This window comes from Triticum aestivum, chromosome 4D (genome assembly GCF_018294505.1).
Source record: "Triticum aestivum cultivar Chinese Spring chromosome 4D, IWGSC CS RefSeq v2.1, whole genome shotgun sequence".
NCBI lineage: Eukaryota > Viridiplantae > Streptophyta > Magnoliopsida > Poales > Poaceae > Triticum > Triticum aestivum.
In genome coordinates, this window is record NC_057805.1 from 11,529,062 (window position 1) to 11,535,946 (window position 6,885).

The 6,885-nt window shown below is 41.0% G+C and overlaps 1 pseudogene; it reads right to left on the reverse strand.

The window, feature by feature from the left end:
* Positions 1-5,512: 5,512 nt before the first annotated feature.
* Positions 5,513-6,334, reverse strand: LOC123099395 (pollen allergen KBG 41-like; annotated as a pseudogene).
* Positions 6,335-6,885: the final 551 nt, after the last annotated feature.

Below are 6,885 nucleotides of genomic sequence, written 5' to 3' on the forward strand. Positions count from 1 at the left end.
GAAATTTCTTCTTTGAGTGAAAAGGTTGATGCTCTTATGAAATTGGTTGCTAATAAAAGTGCTCCTATTGATTTTAGTGATGTGCCTTTGTCTACTTTGATTGAGCAAAATAGTGATGCCGTAGATGTGAATTTTGTCTCGCGAAATAATTTCAATAACAATGCTTATAGAGGTAATGTTAATCCTAGGCCTTTTCCTAGTAATTCCTATAATAATTATGGTAATTCCTATGGTAATCCTTCTTACAATAATAATAGGAACACCTTTGATCTTGAGAATAATATTAAAGAATTTATCAATACTCAAAAGGTTTTCAATGCTACAGTAGAAGGAAAGTTGAATAAGATTGATGATATGTCTAGAAGTATTGATAGAATTTCTCGTGATGTGGAAAATCTCAAGATGAAAATTTTTGTGCCTAAGGTTGAGGAATCAATTAAAGCTCTTTATGTTTCTATGGATGAAAGTAAGACAAGAACCGCTATGCTTAGAGCTAGAAGAGAATTTTTAGAAAAAGTGTTTTCTAGTGATTGCTTTCATAAAAGTGATGAAGATCTTAAAATGATTGGTGTTTCTTCTATTGATTCTTTGTTTAGTAAAATTAAGATTGATGAAAAAGGAACTGAAGAAGAGTCAACTTTAGCTAGAAGGCGTCCCGATAATTCGGAGGGTGAAAATCTTGTTGAGAAAACTGATAAAAGTGGGTTTGAAGAGGTCAAAACTTTAACTACTGATGTGCCCACTCTTTTGGATTACAAAGACTTTAATTATGATAATTGCTCTTTGATTGATTTTATTTCTTTTTTGCAATCCATGATAAATTCACCCCATGCTTATGAACAAAATAAAGCTTTACTAAACATGTTGTTGATGCTATGATGAAAGCTTTAGAAGAAAAGTTGGAATTAGAAGTTTCAATTCCTAGAAAATTACATGATGAATGGGAACCTACTATAACAGTCAAGATTAAAATTATGATTGTTTTGCTCTATGTGACTTGGGTGCTAGTGTTTCTACAATTTTGAAATATTAATGTGATGTGCTTGGTCTTACCGATATTGAGGAGTGTTCTCTAAATTTGCACTTGGCGGATTCTACTATTAAAAAGCCTATGGGAAAAATTAATGATGTTATTATTCTTGCAAATAGAAATTATGTGCCCATAGATTTTATTGTTATTGATATTGATTGCAATCCGTCTTGTCGAATTGTTCTTGGTAGACCGTTTTTACGTACTATTGGGATCGTGATTGATATGAAAGAAGGCAATATTAAATTTCAATTTCCAGTAAGGAATGGTATGTAGCACTTCCCTGGAACAAGAATTAGGCCACCATATGAATCAATCATGAGGGCATCCTATGGATCTGGAAACAAAGATGACAACACTTAGATCCTTGCATTATGCCTAGCTAGGCGCATAAAACGATAGCGCTTGTTGGGAGGCAACCCAATGAATAAAATTTATTTTTGTCCTTTTATTTCTGTTGTTGAGTGTTTGCACAATTATGCTACTGTTATGATTGTGTTTTTTGTGTTTTAGTTAGTGTTTGTGCCAAGCAAAGCCTTTGGGATCATGTTGGGTTATAGTTGATTTGATCTTGCCGAAAAACGGAAACTTTATAATTAAGATCAAACAACTATCACCCAAGAAGATCCTAAAGGGTTTACTTGGCACAAATACTAATTAAAACAGAAAAAACACAATCATAAAAGTAGCATAATTGTGCAAACACTCAAGAACAGAAATCAAAAAGCAAATATAAATTTTATTCATTGGGTTACCTCCCAACAAGCGCTATAGTTTTACGCCCTTAGCTAGGCATAAGATTTTAACGGTGCTCACACGAAAGATAATAATTGAAACACAAAGAGAGCATCTTGAAACATGTGACAAACACATATAAGTCTAATATACTTCCTATGCATAGCAATTTTATAGGAAAACAAATTGCCAAGACAAGAAATATCTAGCATATGCAAAGGAGAGGTATAAAACATTGACAATCTCAACATAACGAGAGGTAAATTAGTAACATGAAAATTTCTACCACCATATTTTCCTCTCTCATAATAATTACATGTAGGATCATAATCAAATTCAACAATATAGCTATCATATAAAAAATTCTCTTCATGATCCACATGCATGCAAAGTTGACACTCTTCCAAGATAGTTGGATTATCATCAAATAAAGTCACGACCTCTCCGAACCCACTTTTACCAAAAATTTCATAAGATTGAACACTCTCCAAATTTGTGGGATTATTTTTACCTAAAGTTGACACTCTTCCAATCCAACTTTCAATATTATCGCAAACATATTCATCATGAGGCTTAAATAAATTTTCAAGATCATAAGAATCATCACCCCAATCATGATCATTGGAACAAGTAGTGGACATAGCAAAATTAGCATCCTCAAGCTTGGGGTTTTCCATAGTATTTACACAATTGGCATTAATAGAATTTATAGTAAAATCATTGCAATCATGCTTTTCATTCAAGGAGCAATCATGAATCACTTCATAAATTTCTTCATCACAATTTTCAGATTCACGATTCTCAAGCAAAACTTCATAACGATAATCTAATGCACTCAAAACACTAGCAATTGGTTCATGATAATTGGATATCTTAAAAAGATTAGCAAGTGGATGAGGATCCATATCAATAGATTTTTAGCAAGCAAAGATGCAAACAAATAGAAGGCACATGGCAACACAAGCAAACATGAGATCTGACGAGAAAAAGGCGAACGAAAAAGAGGGCAAATAAAACGGCAATTTTTTGTGAAGTGGGGGAGATGACAACGAGAGGCAAATGACAAATAATGTAAATTGCGAGAAGAAGATATTTGTGATTAGGAACCTGATATATGTTGAAGATCCTCCCTGGCAACGGCGCCAGAAATTCCTTTTGATACGGCTTGAAGCTACGTCGGTATTTCCCCAAAGAGGAAGGGATGATGCAGCACATCGGCGGTAGGTATTTCCCACAGATGTGAAACCAAGGTTATCGAACCAGTAGGAGAACCAAGCAACACAACGTAAACATCACCTGCACACAAATAACAACTTCCCGCAACCCGACGTGTAAAAGGGGTTTCAATCCCTTTCGGGTAAGGCGCCTCAAGATAGGCAAACGAACGTGAATAATTTTGTAGTAGATTGATAGATCGAACGCCAAATAAAATAAATAAGAATAAATTGCAGCAAGGTATTTTTGTATTTTTGGTTTAATAGATTTGAAAATAAAAGCAACGGAAAATAGACCGCAAAGGCAAATAATATGAGAAAGAAGACCTAGGGGCCGTAGGTTTCACTAGAGCCTTCTCTCGAAAAAATAGCAAACGGTGGGTGAACAAATTACTGTTGGGCAATTGACAAAACTTCAAATAATCATGACGATATCCAGGAAATGATCATTACATAGGCATCACGTCCAAGATTAGTAGTCCGACTCCTCCCTGCAACTACTACTATTACTCCACACATCGACCGCTACCCAGCATGCATCTAGTGTATTAAGTTCATGGAGAAACGGAGTAATGCAATAAGAACGATGACATGATGTAGACAAGATCTATCTATGTAGAGATAGACCCCATCATTTTATCCTTAGTAGCAACGATACATACATGTCGGGTCCCTTTCTGTCACTGGGATCAAGCACCGTAAGATCGAACCCACTACAAAGCAATGATACGTCTCCAACGTATTTATAATTTTTGCTTGTTCCATGATGTTATATTATCAATGTTGGATGTTTTATAATCATTTTATATCATTTTTTGATACTAACCTATTGACATAGTGCCAAGTGTCAGTTGCTGTTTTCTGCATGTTTTTTGCATCACAGGAAATCAATATCAGACGGAGTCCAAACGCAATAAAACTTTACGGAGTGTGCTGGAGAAATAGAGGGCGTGGGCTTCCCGGCGTCCCGAGCCATGTTTATTAGGAGTATGTTTATTGTTTAGGGGTATGTAATTTTTTCCCATTACAACGCACGGACCTTTTTGCTAGTATATACTATAAAGTAAGTTTTACACATGGATCGATATGTTGCTGATGTGCCGGCCGTGCGTGTCCAAAACAAATTAATTAAGCCACACCCACACGCTCGCTCAGCTACCCACTAATTTAATTTAGTAAGGAAAAAGTCTGAAAAAACATCGACTTCATAGTCGAAGTCTGAAATGGACCCTGGACCCCAAATCCTTAAAATCAGCGCCCTATCTTATCTAATCCCGGCTTATTCCGACCCTTCTTGGTTGAAAAGTCGTTTGTCTCAGCCGGGATTGCACACGTGGCAGAGAGAGGGGGAATCACAGCCAGCTAGGCTTTCCCTAGTAAGGGAAAAGTCTGAAAAAACTTTGGCTTCGTAATTGAAGTCTGAAATGGACCCTAAACTCCAAATTTTTGAAATCAGCGCCCTATCTTATTTACTCCCGGCTTATCCCGACCTTTCTTGGTTTAAAAATCGTTTGTCTCCGCCAGGATTGCACACGTGGCAGAGAGAGGGGAAATCACAGGCAGCTAGCTAGGCTTCATCACCGGACCATAAGACGATCGTGGCGGCTGAAAAAGACGCAAGTAATCCCCCCCCCCCCCCCCCCCCCCCCCCGCGCTCCCACTCTTCTCTTAGTCTCATATCTGCTAGATGATCGTCTCTGATTAGGGTTCTTGGTAGGAAAAGTTGTGGTATTTAGTTACATTACATGATACGTACAGGGATAGAGACATTTGGATACGGATACGAAATACGGGAAAAGAACATTTTCCAAAAATGGACTCACATGGATAAGGCAAGTATATGTATAGGCGGTGAATAAAATGGTTCAACGACGCATTACAAACTAAATTAATAATAAGTTGGAATATAAATATTGAAAAATGCAGTAGATGGTGACACAAGTAATCCACCGAAGCAAGAGATATATAGCAGTCTAGAAGAAGATGAACTATACACAGGATTGAGAATTTTTATACCACTACTGATTGACGATGAAACATGCACGTTTCTTTACACAGCTACGCTCTTGGCTTAACTAGCTACCAGCAATTTAGCTTGTGTGCAGAAGACTGAATGGCCAGTGATCGAGCATGCACTGAAGACTGAACAGTCACCTTGGTAAGTCTCCGTCGATCTCACTGAAATAGCTACGACAAAACTGTTCGGTTTCTCCCCAATCTCTGTCATCCTGCGCAATTCCAGCGGGAACAAACGCCTTCTCAGCCAAAAAGGGCCGGGCTAAGCTGGGATTAGATAAGACAGTCTGCTGATTTGTGGGATTTGGATCTTAGGGTTCATTTCAGACTTCGACTATGAAATCTAGTTTTTTTCCCAGACTTTTTCGCATTTAATAATTATGAGAAGTCATCAATCTCGATCGCGGGTGCATGACACGAAAAGAAGAATTGATATTGATTGTCGATCAAAAATGCTGCCGCCACAGTGACATACGCACGTACGCATATGCAGCATAGGTACGGTGAGCTCACTAGCTCAGCTTTTGTAGCCACCGGCAGCGGTGGCGGGCGTGGGAGCGGACGGCGGTGGCGACGGCAGCCATGGCGAAGATGGTGTCGACCATGGCGGTCTCATAGGTCATGAGCCTGATCTTGGGGTTTTGGGGATTAGTGGGGCGTAGGCCTCCTTGACCGCGGACTCGAGGGCGGGGACGTATTTGTAGCCCCCGGATGCACCGCCCGTGGTCTCCTTGATGGCCTTGTCGAAGGCGGAGTCGAAGACGGCGGACCTGTCCTTGGCCGGGGCAGCGTCGGCGGCGGTGGCTGCAGTCCTGAAGGCGGCGTCGATCTGGCCGATGGCCTTGAGCTCGCCGGCAGGGATCGGGCCCTTGACTTCCTCGGCAGCGGGCTTGACGGCGTGCACCTCGGAGGATGCCGGCGATGATGCGGAGCGACTCGCCGAAGATAGCCACGAAGGAGTCGTACTTGGCCTCCGGGGTAGCGCCCTTGGCGTTCCAGTAAGGCCCTCATCATAGCGAAGATGACCCTAGTGTTGAGACTGTCGTTGGAGTTGGACGCGTCGGTGACCCCCTCGAGAGACCAGTTGCCATTGTTCTGTCGTGAAGGTCTTCACGAATATGTTGCTCTTGTCCTCTGGAGGGGCTGCAGCTGCAGCCGCCACAGCCGCCTTGAAGGCGTTGTTGGCCTTCTCAATTAGCTTCTGCTCCTCGGTCGTGGCCTTGGGCTGTGCCCCGGCCGGGGCGTAGCCGGCTTCGGCGGCGTACGAGACGGCTGGCCCTGCCACGAGGGCGACGGCCACCACGAGCGCCACCGTGCATTGCTGCACTGCCATTGCTGCTGCTCTGTCTCTCGTTGGTCGATCGGTTTGCACAGTACGTCGGACGACAGATTGTGGTCTGGTGTGGTGTGTGAGAGAATGAAGGAGCTTATTTCGCTCTATGTATACATCCGTACGGTGAGAGGTCAGGAGAGATTACCGCGCCCAAATTAGCAATCTCCTCCTCTCCTCTCCTTTTTTAGCCAAACTAATTAGGTTTAGTTGGATTCATGCCACCGCAGCTTCCACGACTTGGAAAATTACTAATATGACCACGACTGCCGATGCTGTTGTTGCATGCTGTTCACACATTGTCACATTTTAATGAACTATAGATCAATAATATTTGCATGCCAGAAATATTTCAATTAAGAGACTTTTGTTACGGCGGGTAAACATGAAGAGTCAAGAAAGAAAAATACCAAGATAAAGCAAGTGAAAAAGAATTGCATGTAGCCATACATGACATGACATGAAGAGTCGAAAGAAAAATACTCCTACGATAAAGTAAGTGAAAAAGAATTGCATATAGTCATACATGCATGCACCACATCATGTACGTGCACGTGATT